The following is a 15,148-nucleotide window of genomic DNA, read 5'->3' on the forward strand; positions in this document are numbered from 1 at the left end:
AGACATCATGCAGTTCTGAGATTAGGATAAGCTTTGCAGCATAAACGTGGTTCTAGGTGATCTTTTATTTGATTCATATACAGAATTAAAAATAGATTTGGGGTCAATCTGAAGTTAAGACTTGGGCACTTGGTCAGCCTTGTGGAAAGACCCGCATGGTGAAGAGGTGAGATGTCCAGTCAACAGTCATGTGGGCGAGTGTGGAAGAGGACACTCCAGCCTCAAATGAAAGCAGCTCCAGCTGACATCTTGATGGCCAACTTCATTAGATCCCAAGTCATCACCATCAAGCTAAGCTGCTTCCTGACCTTCAGAAACTGAGTGAGATAATAAATGTTTTTTTCAAGTCCAAAAAAAAAAAAAAAAAGACTTCATTTCTAAAGGAATAGTGAGAGATCTCCCTCCCACAGCTTATTGTAGGTGAGTCCAACTATCATACAGCTACTGCCGTTGCTGACTTGCCAACTTGGTAGGGGGTGAGTTACACATGCACTGACTTATCCACATTTTTCTCCTCCACTTGGTCTCGTTGGGCTTCCAAAACATACGCAAAGTCATGTGACACTGCCAAGGAGCCAATAGACTGTGAGTCACACAGGACTGACTAACCAATCATTTATTTCATGTCTGACACGTGTGGACGTGCACCATATCTCTTGAGGCAGAGAATACCCTACATCATGTCACATCAGACGCTCAACACGACAGGGCTGGGAAACATCTAGCTAATGTTTCATCCAAATACCTTCCAAGATGGCAATAACTATCTAACAGAGAAGAACTACTGAATAGCAGTTGGCAGCCTTGAAGAGCATGTTTAGAATAACCCAGTGCCACTAATGTAGAGAAGGCAGTCTTGTCATTTGAAGGGCAGCCTAAGTCACACCTTGTTGCAAAATGTGTCCCTTTTGGACCCAGTGTAACATGAAAATTTCTTATGTTATCCATTTTGCATACTTTACAGTGTTAGTATGTGCATATGTGTGTGTGTATTTATGTTTTTATGGTGGGGATCGTTAAACATTATATTCTGGTGTTGAGGCTCTTGCTGAAATAAAATCATTATATAGAAGAGGTGACATCGTAAGCTTTATCTGTCACAATCATGCTGGTTAGGATGTTTGTTTTAATGGGACTTAGAGATGTTCCATGGTTTAGAGACTGTGTGATAGACAGAAATAATTGGGATCAATACTGAAACTTTAAGCAACCTCCTTGGTACATCCTCAAGTTCAAGAGCATCTTACACTCAACACACCTTACACTCAACACACCCCAACCAAATCCGATTGCCTTACTTAGACCCTGCTAGCTGCACCCCACCACCAGGAACCTAGGACAGAAACCTCTCAGTGGTCTCTGACTCCCCCTCCCTCATTTCACTCCTCACGGGCATTTGGTCACTGGTTCTGACATCCCACCCCTCCTTTCCTAGCCCCTCTCTGACCATACGCCTTGGTTCAGGACTAATCGTTGCTCATGTAGAAATGCATTAATCTACTCATGGAGTTACTTGCGTCCAGATTAATTAATTTGTTTATCTGCCATCTTCTCTATTAGTTGGTTCAGTGGTAGAAACCATGTTTTAGTCATGGCTCTGCAATGTCTGATGAAACCCACTGCCCAGCATCTGGGTATGGGGTATGAAATGAAGTATGAAATGTATGAAATGTATACATGAAATGTATGGAGTGAAGCAGGACCCTCTGGGGCCTTCCCAGGATAGACCCACCCCTCATGTCCTCAGCCTGCCTTTTGTTTGTAGAAAAACTTTAGTAAAAGAATAAATTTCATCAGAGAAGTGAGAAAATGCAGAAGCAAAGGAAAACAGTCAAATAAGACCAAGTAACAATAGTTTAGTCATTAAACAAAGGCCTTTAGTTCCTCCTCAAGGGCTATAGATAATATTCAGAGTCATGTCCTGTGAACTGTTTTATAGATACTGAAACCCCCGCCAGATGGAAGACTTTAACTACATGATGACCAGACCATAGCCATGTCATAAGCTGCCGCAATTCCAAGGAACTGGCCTCAAAGAAATGGGAACAAACCGATCCTGGAACTGAAGATTAACTGTTCTTAAAAAACAATCAAGATGATGCTGGTCGGACCACTGCATGACCAATTTCAAGTTGAGTGTCAGAGCTGACTGTACTGTTTCTGCATGTAGCCCCCTTCCTCAGCCTATAAAAGCTCTTGCCCACTGGTTGTCATGGGGGTGGGAGGGAGGGAGTCAGCCTTTGGACAGGAGTCCACCCTCTCCACAGCTGCTGGCATCCAAAACAAAGCAAACTTTCCTTTCCATCAACCTTGCCTCTCAAGTATTGGCTTTCAAGTGGCAAGAAGGCAGACCCCACTTTCAGTAACGTATATGTTTGTGTTTCTGTGTATTTTTGTGGATATGCATGTATGTGCATGTGCATGTGTGTCATTCAATAAAATCCAGTGTCATGAGAATAGGACCAAGTTGTGAGTCCCTGCAAGCCAGGTGACAGCATGAATGATAATAAGTACTATTCTTTGAATGCCTACATTGAGCCAGGTAATTGAGATACATTTTGTAAGATCAGTCTCACAACCTTTAGAGGCAGCTATTACTAGTCATAATTTCCAGGTTTACTGAATAAAGACTCAAAGAGGTTATGTAAGTGCCTAGATCCATCTGACTCCAGAACCTTTATATACCTAGAGACAAGTGCTATAAAATGAAGAAGCACTGTAAACAAAAATTAGGGAAGTTTTTTTTTTAATTTATTTATTTTATTTTTGGTTGTGTTGGGTCTTCGTTGCTGCACACAAGCTTTCTCTAGTTGTGGCGAGAGGGGGCTACTCTTCGTTGCAGTGCACAGGCTTCTCATGGCCGTGGCTTCTCTTGTTGCGGAACACGGGCTCTAGGCACACAGACTTCAGTAGCTGTGGCACGCGGGCTCAGTAGTTGTGGCTCGTGGGCTCAGTAGTTGTGGCTCGTGGGCTCTAGAGCACAGACTCAATAGTTGTGGTGCACGGGGCTTAGTTGCTCTGCGGCATGTGGGTTCTTCCCAGACCAGGGCTCGAACTCATGTCCCCTGCGCTGGCAGGCAGATTCTTAACCACTGAGCCACCAGGGAAGCCCCAAATTAGGGAAGTTTTGATAAGAAGCTTTGCCTGCCTTAACCTTTTGCCCAGTTTCCCAATCTGTCCATAGATTCATTCAGGTTCAGTATCAGAGCTCATTTTTCATTATGAGAATTACATTTGAATGAACAATAAAAGAGAGTGCAGCGGTAGACTCCTACTACATACTTACATACCTGCACGTAAAATTACTTTCTGATTGTAGAGCTGCTGTTTTTAGTTTGGATGTGCATAAGTGTGTGTGTGTGTGTGTGTGTGTGTGTGTGTGTGTGTGTGTTTTAATGTTTAGAGACCCAACGTTTGGACGCCTTCAACTGATTTAACTGAAAAGTCCCCTGACAGAGAAAACTCGGTACTATATGAGGATAGCTATAACCTAGTGCAATTTGTTTATTGTATTTTGAGAATGCTGTATATCCTTTCTACACTTGACGTAATCTATTAAACTGGTACCTAATGTTGATTACATGATTATATTCTAGATTATTTAAAATAGCTTCCTTGTATCTAGTCAGACGTGTAAATGTTGAGTGACAAGTTAGGATTCTTACTCAGACTGGGAATTCCTTTCAGAATCAACTCATAAACACTCATGAATGACATATGCCTGAAGAGGATTTGATTATGTTACTTTGTATCACATGTTTTGGAAAAGTGTTAATGGCTGACTTACATTTGCTCTGTTGGGATTTATTTTGAAAATAGAGTTTCATTTTATAGACATCCTCCTGTTGTGCATTAGTGGTTCTTTTTCTACTTCCTTGGCTAACAAGAAACAATTCCAACCCAATCAATTTTACAACACATGTTATAAGAATTACCCCATTTCCACAGAAAAGTTTGCTATAATTCATCCAACACCTGTTAAGAGTTTTCCATATATCATGACCTGTGCTATATGTTTTTAACTTATCTGACTGCCAATAATCCTGTGAGTTGGGTACCATTATCTCTATTTGATGAATAAGGAAGCTGAGACCCAGAAGGTCAGGCATTTAGTAACAAATGGATTCTACCCTGGGCTCTTGAGAACTGAATAGAATTGTACAGATTGTTTCCCCAAGTCTCAAAGCCTATTTGTCCTTACATATCTATGTTAGCAGTTCCTTGTGGTCTCTGAAGTATAAAGACCATGATATCCAGGACACTTTGGGAATTCAATTAAGCCAGATCCCTAGCCAGCTAAGTAGACCTGAGGTTTGAGTGAGCCTAACGTTGTGAGTACTGATTCAGAAAACTTCAAAGAAACACAGAACATGTTTAATATGCTTCCTCAATCAATGATGAACACTAAACCTTATTTTCCGATGACGTGAAAGAAAACTTTTCAGATCTTTTTTTTTTTAACATCTGTATTGGAGTATGATTGCTTTACAATGGTGTGTTAGTTTCTGCTTTACAACAAAGTGAATCAGTTATACATATACATATATCCCCATATCTCTTCCCTCTTGCATCTCCCTCCCTCGCACCCTCCCTATCCCACGCCTCTAGGTGGTCACAAAGACCACCTTTGTGATCAGCACCGAGCTGATCTCCCTGTGCTATGTGGCTGCTTCCCACTATCTATCTATTTTACATTTGGTAGCGTATATACGTCCATGCCACTCTCTCACTTCGTCCCAGCTTACCCTTCCCCCTCCCTGTGTCCTCAAGTCCATGCTCTAGTAGGTCTGTGTCTTTATTCCTGAAAACTTTTAACTGTGTAGCTCTCGCTGATCAATAGCTCAAACTCTAGAGCCAGAAGTTTAGCAGGTCATCCTGCCTTTAATACTTTTTAGCTTTGTGACTTTATTCACGTTTCTTAACAACTCTGTGTCTCAATTTCCTCTTGTGTACTCTGGAGCTAATAACAGCGTTTACACCATAGAACAGTATAATGATTAACTGAATCCTCCTTGAGAGTTATTATTTTGATTGTTCTTAGCATTTCCTTAAAACCTTGAAACTATAAATTAGATGAAAAAGCTTTTCTAATAGTTATTATTATATTTCAAGACACGTGATTGGAACTGAGCAATCCACTACTTTTCCCCTGCAATTTATATCGCCTAGGAGATAGAATTACTCCTCACTTTGTGTTTCTCACAATAAAACATTTATGGGTAAGTTAATGTAGAGCACTCTGTTTATCTCTAAGGAGTATTTTGTAAACTCTTCTGAGAAGTCTATCATTTCCTATAATTCATACAGCACTTTTAAATTTCTTGATGTGTTTTTACATAGCTGACCTTATATTTACAACAACCCAGTAATGTTGGAAGGGAAATATTACCACCGTTATTTACAAAAGCAGAAAGTGTGTTTAAAAGTGAAGTTTGGACAGAAGGAAGTATAGAGGCTCTATCTTCTAATTCTTAGTCTCTTGTGTCTTGTTCTGGACCAGTCTGAGAAGAGAGGAAAGGTAACAACGTTCTGTTTGCCAGAAAACTGGATTCTCCCCTCTTCACCCATCCCAGTGAAACATTATCCCTAATGAGGGCAAGAGCACACAGGAAGAAAGGACTGAGTCACCTTAAAAACAGTGCCAGGAAAAAAAAAAGTGCTGGAACTTTTCTTTTTGTTGTTAAAGGCTTCTAGAAGCCTCTCAAGCAAACACAGAGTAGATTTTAAAAGCACGACCCCAATTTACTAACTACAGAAGAGTTCTTTTCTCCTCAAAATCATCATTCATAATTCCTTCTCTCACTGACTAAAGATCATAGGAGAAACCAAGCCTACCAAGGAAGCCTAGAACGAATCTTCACAAGCAATATCATTCCAGAGTTATCTTCAATTGCATGTTTTACCTATGCATTAAGATTCAGTGTCAAAATTAAAAGTTGAAATACTTGAGAGGAGAACAATTTTGGCAGATGGCTAGTTTGAGAGACTGCTACATTCTCCTGTAGAGCCTAGATGTTGTAGGTCAATATACTTAGCTTTAAAAAAAATTTATATATGTCTACAAACACACGACCAACCACAAACAATAACAAAAACAAAAAACCCACAACTGTTCAACTGTCCTCACTTCCCTTTGAGCTTGGAAACCATTGTATTCTCCCCAATAAGATGTAAGCAGAAGAATTGGGGTGGAATTTATCAAGAAACCTTTTAAAAGAGAACCAACTTGCACCTGTGCTTTCTCCTTCTATCTGTCTGAAATGCTGACAGGATGACGAGGTGTAACAGAAATGAGGGAACAGTTCAGAAAATCCAGGGGTCTTCAGCCAGGATACAGTTGAGCCCCTGCACCAGCCTTGAATCGCCTACCTTTCAATTTCTTCTTATCACAAAACGAATGAATAAATAAGTGAAATAATTAATATATAAGTAAAGAAATGAATGAATTTCAATTTTTATTAAATTCAATATTTGGATTTCTGTTATATAAGGCCATACCCAATTTTTCGGTGAAATAACATCCGTAGACAAAAGTGGACCCTAACAGTAAGTGAGTCTTTCCCCCATGCACAGACCCACCATCTGTGCAAAAACACAACACAAAGTAAGCCCTGTCATCTGTGAGCAATTCCCAAAGACATTCACAAATGTGGTTTCCCATTACAAAAGAAATACCTTTTAAAAATGCCTTCTATTCTTAAAAACACACACACACAAAAGTATCTCTATAATGGCTATTTGGATTAAAGCATAGCAATTTATATTTGTTTTTATTGATTTTAAATAGGATAAGGTAGAGAAATGGTAAAAAAAAAAAAAAAAGAAAAAAAAAAAGTCCTTTTTATTATATTGAAGTGAAATGAAGAGAGTTTATTTGAGAAAGTCAGTCCAGGAGCCTGGATTCACATCTGATGTTTGGTAAGAGCAAAGGCTGGCTGGGCCTTTGGCAGTGGAGACTTTGTTGGGGGACCCAGCCATCCCTCTGAACTCTGCCATCCCTCAGTTCAGCCCTTGTTCAATGTGCTAATCCAGAACCCATCCTTTAATCGGAGGTACACCTCACTTCCCTAAGAGACAGAAAAACTTCAAAGGACGCCTTAATTTTATCATGGTAAGCCGTAAATATTTTCCCGTCTCTTTTGAAATCTCACCTTAGTAACAAATAGCTCTTACCCTCAAAGTTTTGAAATAATACTAAACTTTATTATGGATAAATCATAGAACACTCTGACAAATGACAACAGATTGAGTCTCTTGTCATCATTTCAATTAAAATGATCTTACAAAAGACCTATTTTGCATATACAATGGACGTGGGACATAGCTCAAGATGCATCAAATTATAAAACTAGAGGTTTCTTCTGGGGGGTATTTGATCATGAAAACTGAGAACACAAATACGATGAAGTGGAAAACACTGTTCATCATTATTGATTGTCACCTTCATGGAATTGCAGCAGGTATTTTTGTTTTGCCTCTATACCCAGTGCAATACGCTAACTTTCTAATTAAAATAAATGGAGTCAGAAGTGTGAGAGGTAGAGGAGGACTTGCTTGAGAGGTTAAGGTAAACAGAATAATGTCCCTTCCCAAAGATGTCTACATCTTAATTCCTGCAGCCCATGAATACCTTACTTTACATGGCAAAAGAGTCTCTGCAGATGTGATTATATTAAGGATGTTGACATGAGATGATTAACCAGGTGGGCCCAATGGAATCTCATTGGTCCCTATAAGAAGAAGGAGGAGGTCATCAGCACTGAAGATGCTTTGCTACTGACTTTGAACATGGAGAAAGGAATTCATCCATTCAATGAGCCAAAGAATGCAGGTGACCTCTAGAAGCTGGGAAAATCAAGGAAACAGATTGTCCCCCGGGGCCTTCAGAAGACTTGGAGCCTGTTGACACCTTGATTTTAGCCCAGTAAGATGTACTGTGGCCTTCTGACCTCCAGAATCATAAAGTAATACATTTGTGTTGCTTTATGATATTGTTTTGGGAGAAATTTGTTACAACAGTAGGAAACTTTTCAGTAATATAGGGTTTATGTTTGATTTGAATTTTGAGTTCAGTGGAAAGATCGGGGAGGATATGTTTTCCCATTTAAGGGAACAATAAACACTAAAGCATGAAGGCTGGAAGGAGAATGATGAGTTGACCTGGATGAAATGAAGATACATGTGAGAAAGAGATGCATGTGTGCAGGAGGGGAGGTTAGGTGATACAGGTGCCCATGTCCCCAAATAAATTTATCTACCTTTTTAAGGAATTTGAACAATAAGGAACCATGCGGAATGACTTAATTGGATTTGCATTTGGGAAGATTTAAAAAATTGCCCTCACAAGAAGCAGAGTGGGATTGAAAAGCAATGATACCAGTTAAAAACCAAGGAACGTAATACCTAATAGGAAGAGTATATAATGTGGGCAATCTGTTCAGGAGCACCTTGATGGAAAAGGGTGATGGTTAAGCACCAAAGGATAACTTCTAGTTCTGATGTGCATCTATAGCAACTGAGAAGACCCAGCAGGATCAGAGGAGCAACTCTGGTCCAAGGGGTCCCACCCGACTCCCCTCTTCCAAAGAGGACCCACAGTAAAATATTCCATAAACTGGAGACTTCACTTTGCAAAATCAGTCCTAAAAGTGCCATTAACTACTATGGTTCTGGAAAACTGTATTATTTGTGATTAGAATTCATGAACATCTGCAGGCAAAATTTTAATTTTCTATTTATCTTAAACTTTCAACTTTTTGACTTGCATAGGAGGTTAATTCAATCTTCAACAGATTCCCTTTTGTTGAAGAAATTCTCAAGAACACAAGACACTAACACATGCCTTTTAGTCATTCTTTGTTAAAAAAAAGGAATTTCTAAATATCTTACCCACGTTTTGTTTTTCTTCACCTGAAGTCCAAATCCTTATTTTCAGCCTTTTGCTGATTTCCCAAAATGTTCTGGCATTAGAGTAGACACATGTTCAAGTCTCCTCTCAGGACTCAGCCCATGTGTCAACGTATTTGTGACAATCTGGGTGAATCTTTTACCAGCATTTTGAAAATTACTTATCAAATGTAACATATTATCTAAATATTCCAACCTTCTCTCTTGTCTATTTAACTCATTAACCTTTCTTTTCACTCTTAATGGAAGTTAAGAGAAGCAATTTATTAGTTCTGACATGCCTATCAGACTTATAAAGAAGGTATCAGTGGAAACAGTGTTTAATATATCTGAAAAAATACATATCTTTCTACTACAGATCTCTGTGAACCATTAATAAAGTTAATCCTCTCAGCATATGTTATTTACTGAAAGAAGTCACCATTTTGCATAGGCATAATGCCAGAACTATAATAAAATGAATTAAGACTTATTATGATGATTTTAACCCCATGATAAAATGATTAGGCAGAACAGAAAATTGAAATTGAAAACATGTGGAGACCATCCTTCTGGTCTCTGGATTAATTTCAAATGTTCCAGGAGTATTAATCAGCTGGTTGCCCTACTTTCTATACTCCTATTAGACTCCTATTAGATGTGTTAAGATAAACAAACATTCCCCCAGGCAGCAGGACCAGGCTTGGTTCAGTCCTCCACTTAGAGGATACCTAGACCTGAAAAGAGCAGAGATGTGCTTGGATTTGACATAGAAGAGCTTTCTGTGTGGTTTTCATGTACGGGAACAGCTGGAGTAGGCACTGAATTAAGTCTGTGTATGATGTGGATACATAGATGATAGATCAATAGATCGATCGATAGATGATGAATTATAGATGATAGAGATAGATAACAGATGATAGAGATAGATAGATAAATGATAGGTGATAAATAAATGATAGATAAATGATAGGTGATAAATGATAGATAAATGATAGATAATAGATAAATAGATGAAAAATGACAGAGATAGATAGATAGATGGATCATAAATGACAGATGATAGATAGATATATAGATAATAAATGATAGAGATAGACAGATGATAGATAATAGTTCTCAAGGGTTGCTGTGAGGCAAAATTAGAAAACATGTTAAAAAGAGAGATTTGGGCTCAAATCCCCCATTCAGCTTCAGCCTGGGCTTTCGAAGGACTTAATCAGAGGACTGTTATTTGAGGCAGGGCTGTGCTTGCCTGTGGTCAGGGGTCGTGGGAACACAGAGGCTGCCCCACACCTGACAGGCATCTCCACCTTGGTCACACCGCTAGGCACGCTTTAAGATGTGTTATTAATACCCAGATACTCTCCTTCAAATATAGACCTATAAAGAATTTTGAATGAAAAAATATTTTTATGCATTTTATATATTGAAATTCTATTGATCAACAAAACTGTAAATATGTACTTATTATGATTAGTAAAATGATCTAAACATTAATAATGATGGTTAAACTTATTAATTTTATGTACAAAAGCATTTAAGAACTTTTGGTCGATTTAATAAATAGAGACAGTTAATACAAATCTTAGGACATTTGATAGTAAGTAACTTTTAAAAAAGAATTATATCCTTTAAGCCAAAAGTATAAAAATTTAAAAATAATGATGCAAAGCAGAATTATAGAAAGCAGATTATACTCGATTCTAAATATGGTAGAATTGCTAGGTGTAATAGCATTCACAATATAAAGCAAAATAAAGCAAAAAGCTTTCAAGAACCCTGTTTAATTTTTTTAAAAAATCAATTCAGGCCCTGACTCTTTTAAAGAAAGAAAATACTATTTGGGAATTGTATACATCTCATAAGGATGAAGTAAAAGCAGAATGCATGTTTTGCTATTACAAAACTTCATAAGGAGAAAAAAAATTTCCAAAATGACATAACATCTATGATAAATAATCTTTACTGAAATGTAATACAGGATATAGAGAATATGAAGTAATAGTAAAAGCATTAAAGATAAATTAGGTACTTCCCAATATGTTGCTCTTTTACCAAGTTCAGTTGAAATGAGCATCTTTTTAGTTTCATGAACAAGAGGAACAATCTATTAGCATATTGTTGAGAAATTATCTTCCCCAATAATATCAAACTTCAAAAACTGAATCCTTAAATTTCTTAATAAAATATTATTTTTGGATAAAAATCTATATTTATTTTTTGACTCCCTCATAAGCTGATATTTACTTTACTCAGCTGTGGTTTATGACTCATTTTCACACTTATCCATTCATCATTTGCCTTCAAAGCCTATTCAGAACATGTCACAGTTAAGTTTGCCCAGAGAAAGTCCCTAAAGCAAGGATTTGAATGTGGGCAGTGTTTGAGAGGTTATCCCTGAAAACATGCGGAGCAGAGTTGTGGAGTGAGAGCATTTTAGGTTTCATCCCAGAAGCAGTCAGAAGCTATTATATAGAGAAGTGGTGAAATTAGATTTGCATTTAAACAATCAACCAAAAACGACTACCTAAGGGAGAATGAATTGGTAGAAATCAAAACTCAGTATGAGAACTGTTAACGGGTAGGTATTACTATAATCCGTGCTAGAGGTCATGTACAGGAGCCTGTGTATATCTTGCAAGGATGAATTAAAAGCATAATGTGTGCTTTGCTTTTTAAAATATTTTATAAAGAGGAGAAAGTTACAAAATTGTATCACATCTATGATACATAATCTTTTATGGAAACATAACAGAATATAGAGAATATAAAAGAAATGGTGAAAGGTGGGATTAAGGCTCTAGAGAGCAAGAGAGGTTGACAGGTTAGAGGATTTAGAGGTTGGATGTGGAAGGGAGAGGAGCAGAATGGCCTCCGTGCATCTGGCATAAACACCACCTCTGGGGAGGTGGTGACCAGCCTGTTGATTGTAGACCTATGAGTGGGTTATCAGACAAGACCAGCCCAGAGAAACGACTTCTGAATTAAATACGTGCTTGCTACTTAAGCCATTAAGCTTGGGATATTATTGTAGCTTATTGTGTCAATAAATAATTTATACAGAAATTGATACCTAGAAAGAATAATATAAAAAAAAACTTAAAACATATGGCATTGGCTTTAGAACCAGGTGGCAGGAAGAAGCTGACAGAATGGCAAGAAAATTGTTAGCAAAGGCTGAAAAAAATGATTTTAAAAAAAAGTATTAAGGCTGGAAAAGAGGAGACTCAGGCTACGTAGTAGCAGAAAAATACTGTGTTCACTTGGAAATTGAAAACGAAGGACTAGTGAACTTTTGGATTTGGTTAAGAAGACCTTCAGTTAGAATATTGAAAGTGTCAGCAAGTTCCTTCTAGCTGTGCGTGATAAGATATAGAAATAGATGGGCTAAAGAAAGAACTGAGCAATTTGTAAGAAGAATTTAGAGGAAATATCAAAGAGAAAAGCCTTGTTGGGTTAGAAAATAAAACTATGTTTTTATCCCTAGCCTCTCTAGCCAGCAAAACATTCATAAAACACAGCTTGAGGAGGAGATCAAGTAAAGTGGGTGCTTATACAATCTTTTATGATGTTTCTATGCCCTGTGCTATGATGCATTCCCGTTCACAGAGGGCCTTCTAACCGCTAGAAAAAAAGAACTTCTCGAAATCTTAAGGGATTCTAGAAATCCCACAAGAACTCGATATGCCCTAAATAGTTGTAATTAAATCTAGAGAAAGGCTTGTCTCTTGAATTGTAGGTATAGTCTTCACCGTTAGAACTGAATGGAATCAGATTCACAGAAAACCTAAAAAGTTCTTAAAGGAGTTATGTAAGCAAAAGTGCTGCAAGACTAAAAATGAAATTATTCGAAAATCAAAAAGGCAATAAAGAACTGGGAAAGTTCCTCGAAGGCCATATTTTCCAGTGGAAATACTCCCCACTGCCAGAGCAGGGAATCTGGGAATATTTGTTCAACAGGATTTTGAAATGCTATGGAACAATGACTGCCATGTCTCATTTCTTACCTTTTCAAATGAGAATGATTATTAAGCGAACCATACTCCTTTTCCACCCTTGTATGTTTGGGGGATGTGAAACAGATATCTTGTCTTTTTGGTCCTTAAATCTCTGAATCGAGAGGAGCTACATCAGGACCTGATGTAGAACCCAAGATACTGAATTTTGATCCTTGGGCTGTAATTGGATAACACTTTGAGGATATGTAAGGAGGTGAAGAAATTTTGCAGGTGGAATGAATATGAATGGCTGTGGCAGAAGATATAGACTATTGCATATTGGTGATGAAATGCCCACATTTCTTCACCCTGCCCTCTATTCAGGCCCTCTGCAATGCAATTTTGCAGTAACTCCCACCAAAAGCCATGTGAATCTGGGATGGCCTTGTAACTTCCATCGATCTACATGTCTAACTTTATGTCAGTGCTACACCATCTTGATTGCTGTTGCTTTCTAGTAAGTTTTGAAACCGGGAGTGTGAGTCTACCCATTTTGTTCTTTTTCAAGATTGTTTTAAATATCCAGTATTGAGTTAAAAATGGAATCAGAATCTAGTCAAAGGTATGTCCTTAGCATTGGACAAAAGTAGTGTTTGGTACTTTCCCTGTAAATAGGAAAGTGCTCAGCACAGGACCAATTATATAACATGTGTATAATAAATGTGCATTCCCATTTAAGTATACTTTCTTTTCACACACAAGATAATATTCTATAGCCTAAGATAGATTTTGGCAGCTCTTAGACATTTTCTGTGTACAGATTACAGATAGCAGGATTTTCTATCTTCCAATGCGGTCTAGAGACATCCCCTCTAATGAAGGATTTGAGATCACAAAGTTAAAACATGGGAATCTTGTCACAACATGGTGGAGACTTAAATCCTCGGTCTAGATGTGTGGTACCCCACGGGATATCCCAGGGCCAGATAGCCACGGTGCCGAACGAGCGAGAGATGATGATATCTGACAAACTGGTTTGCTTTCCTTGTCGATATGGAGCTCCCGAAAGAGCTGTCAGGCATTTTGTGCCCGGTGAACTGTAGAGCAGCCTGTACTTCTCTGACTGTGTTTTCCCAGCCTGGGATGTGGGGAAATAACAGACACATAAACCCCTGGAAACTCTACTGAGTGGCCTGAAACACTGAATTTCATTGTAGACTCATTTCTGAATATTGGTCAGATTTCTTAGAGAAAGCAACAGCCACTCAAATCAATTAACTCTGTCTGTCAAGGGTTTTTCTTGTTCTTTAGATTCCTCCTGTCACCCCCCTCTTGCTGGGTCAATATCCCTTTCTTGCATTTTCTCCTCTTTCTTTGAGGTTTACTTATCCTGAGTGCATCTTTCACTGGACTTTGTCATGTTCTTTCTCTAGACCCTTATTACCACAAATCCCCTGGCCCTCTATTTTTCCTTCCCACCCTTGCCATACCCTCATCTAATCATCTTTTTACAAAGCCTTCCTGAAAAGAGATATTTATAATGAAACCCGAGGAAGATGGTGACAATTTCGGACAATCGTAACACACCAAATACAATTTTAAGTGGCTTATTACCTTCCAGGCATTCTGCGAGCTGCTGGAGACCCATTCGTGGAAAGGATGGATACCTCCCTTTCCACACGATTAAACCAATGCTTATGGGTGTGTAATAAATGCTATGGAAGAGCATACGGTTCTATTGGGTGAAGCATTTGGCCAGAGATACCTAGAGGAAATTGAGACCTGAAGGACAAATAAGGGGAGGTCAAAGGAAGAAATGTCCCAGGCAAAGAAAATAATGTTTGGAAGCCCGGGAGTGGCAGAGCCTGTTTTAAGATCCTAAAGGAATCCAGTACAGCTGGAGCTTAGGAGAGAAAGGAAGATAAAGATGTGCGTAGAGAAAGAGGTACCTGGAGACTGCTTCTAGGACTTGGCCCCAATGTCTAGAGGAAGATTGATGGTTTAATAGAAGGCCGACTTAACAGGAGCTGTATTTGCAAAAGATGAGTCTGTGGGTTGGGAATGTATTGGAAGGGGTCAAAATGTGGTATGTGCACCACCATCTGTAAAATAGATAGCTGGTGGGAACCTGCTGTATAGCACAGGGAGCTCAGCTCGGTGCCCTGTGATGACCTAGATGGGTGGGATGGGGAAGGACTGGGAGGGAGACCCAAGAAGGAGGGGATATATGTATACATATAGCTCATTCACTTCGCTGTACAGCAGAAACTAACACAACATTGTAAAACAATTTTACCCCCAAAAAAACAAAACAAAACAAA

At 38.5% G+C, this 15,148-nt stretch overlaps 1 protein-coding gene across 2 annotated transcripts in view; it reads left to right on the forward strand.

The window, feature by feature from the left end:
• LOC309643253 (uncharacterized protein) overlaps positions 1–15,148 on the forward strand; it is a 157,177-nt gene that overhangs the window by 117,464 nt on the left and 24,565 nt on the right. The window contains exon 5 of one of the 2 annotated variants that reach the window (XR_014253649.1): positions 1,940–4,570. The exons of the other annotated variant lie outside the window; for it this stretch is intronic. The gene's annotated coding sequence lies outside the window, so the exon portion shown is untranslated. Of the gene's footprint in view, positions 1–1,939; positions 4,571–15,148 lie in introns of those variants that run through there. 2 annotated transcript variants of the gene reach the window in all.

This window comes from Balaenoptera physalus, assembly GCF_965194825.1.
Source record: "Balaenoptera physalus genome assembly, chromosome: 1".
Lineage (NCBI taxonomy): Eukaryota > Metazoa > Chordata > Mammalia > Artiodactyla > Balaenopteridae > Balaenoptera > Balaenoptera physalus.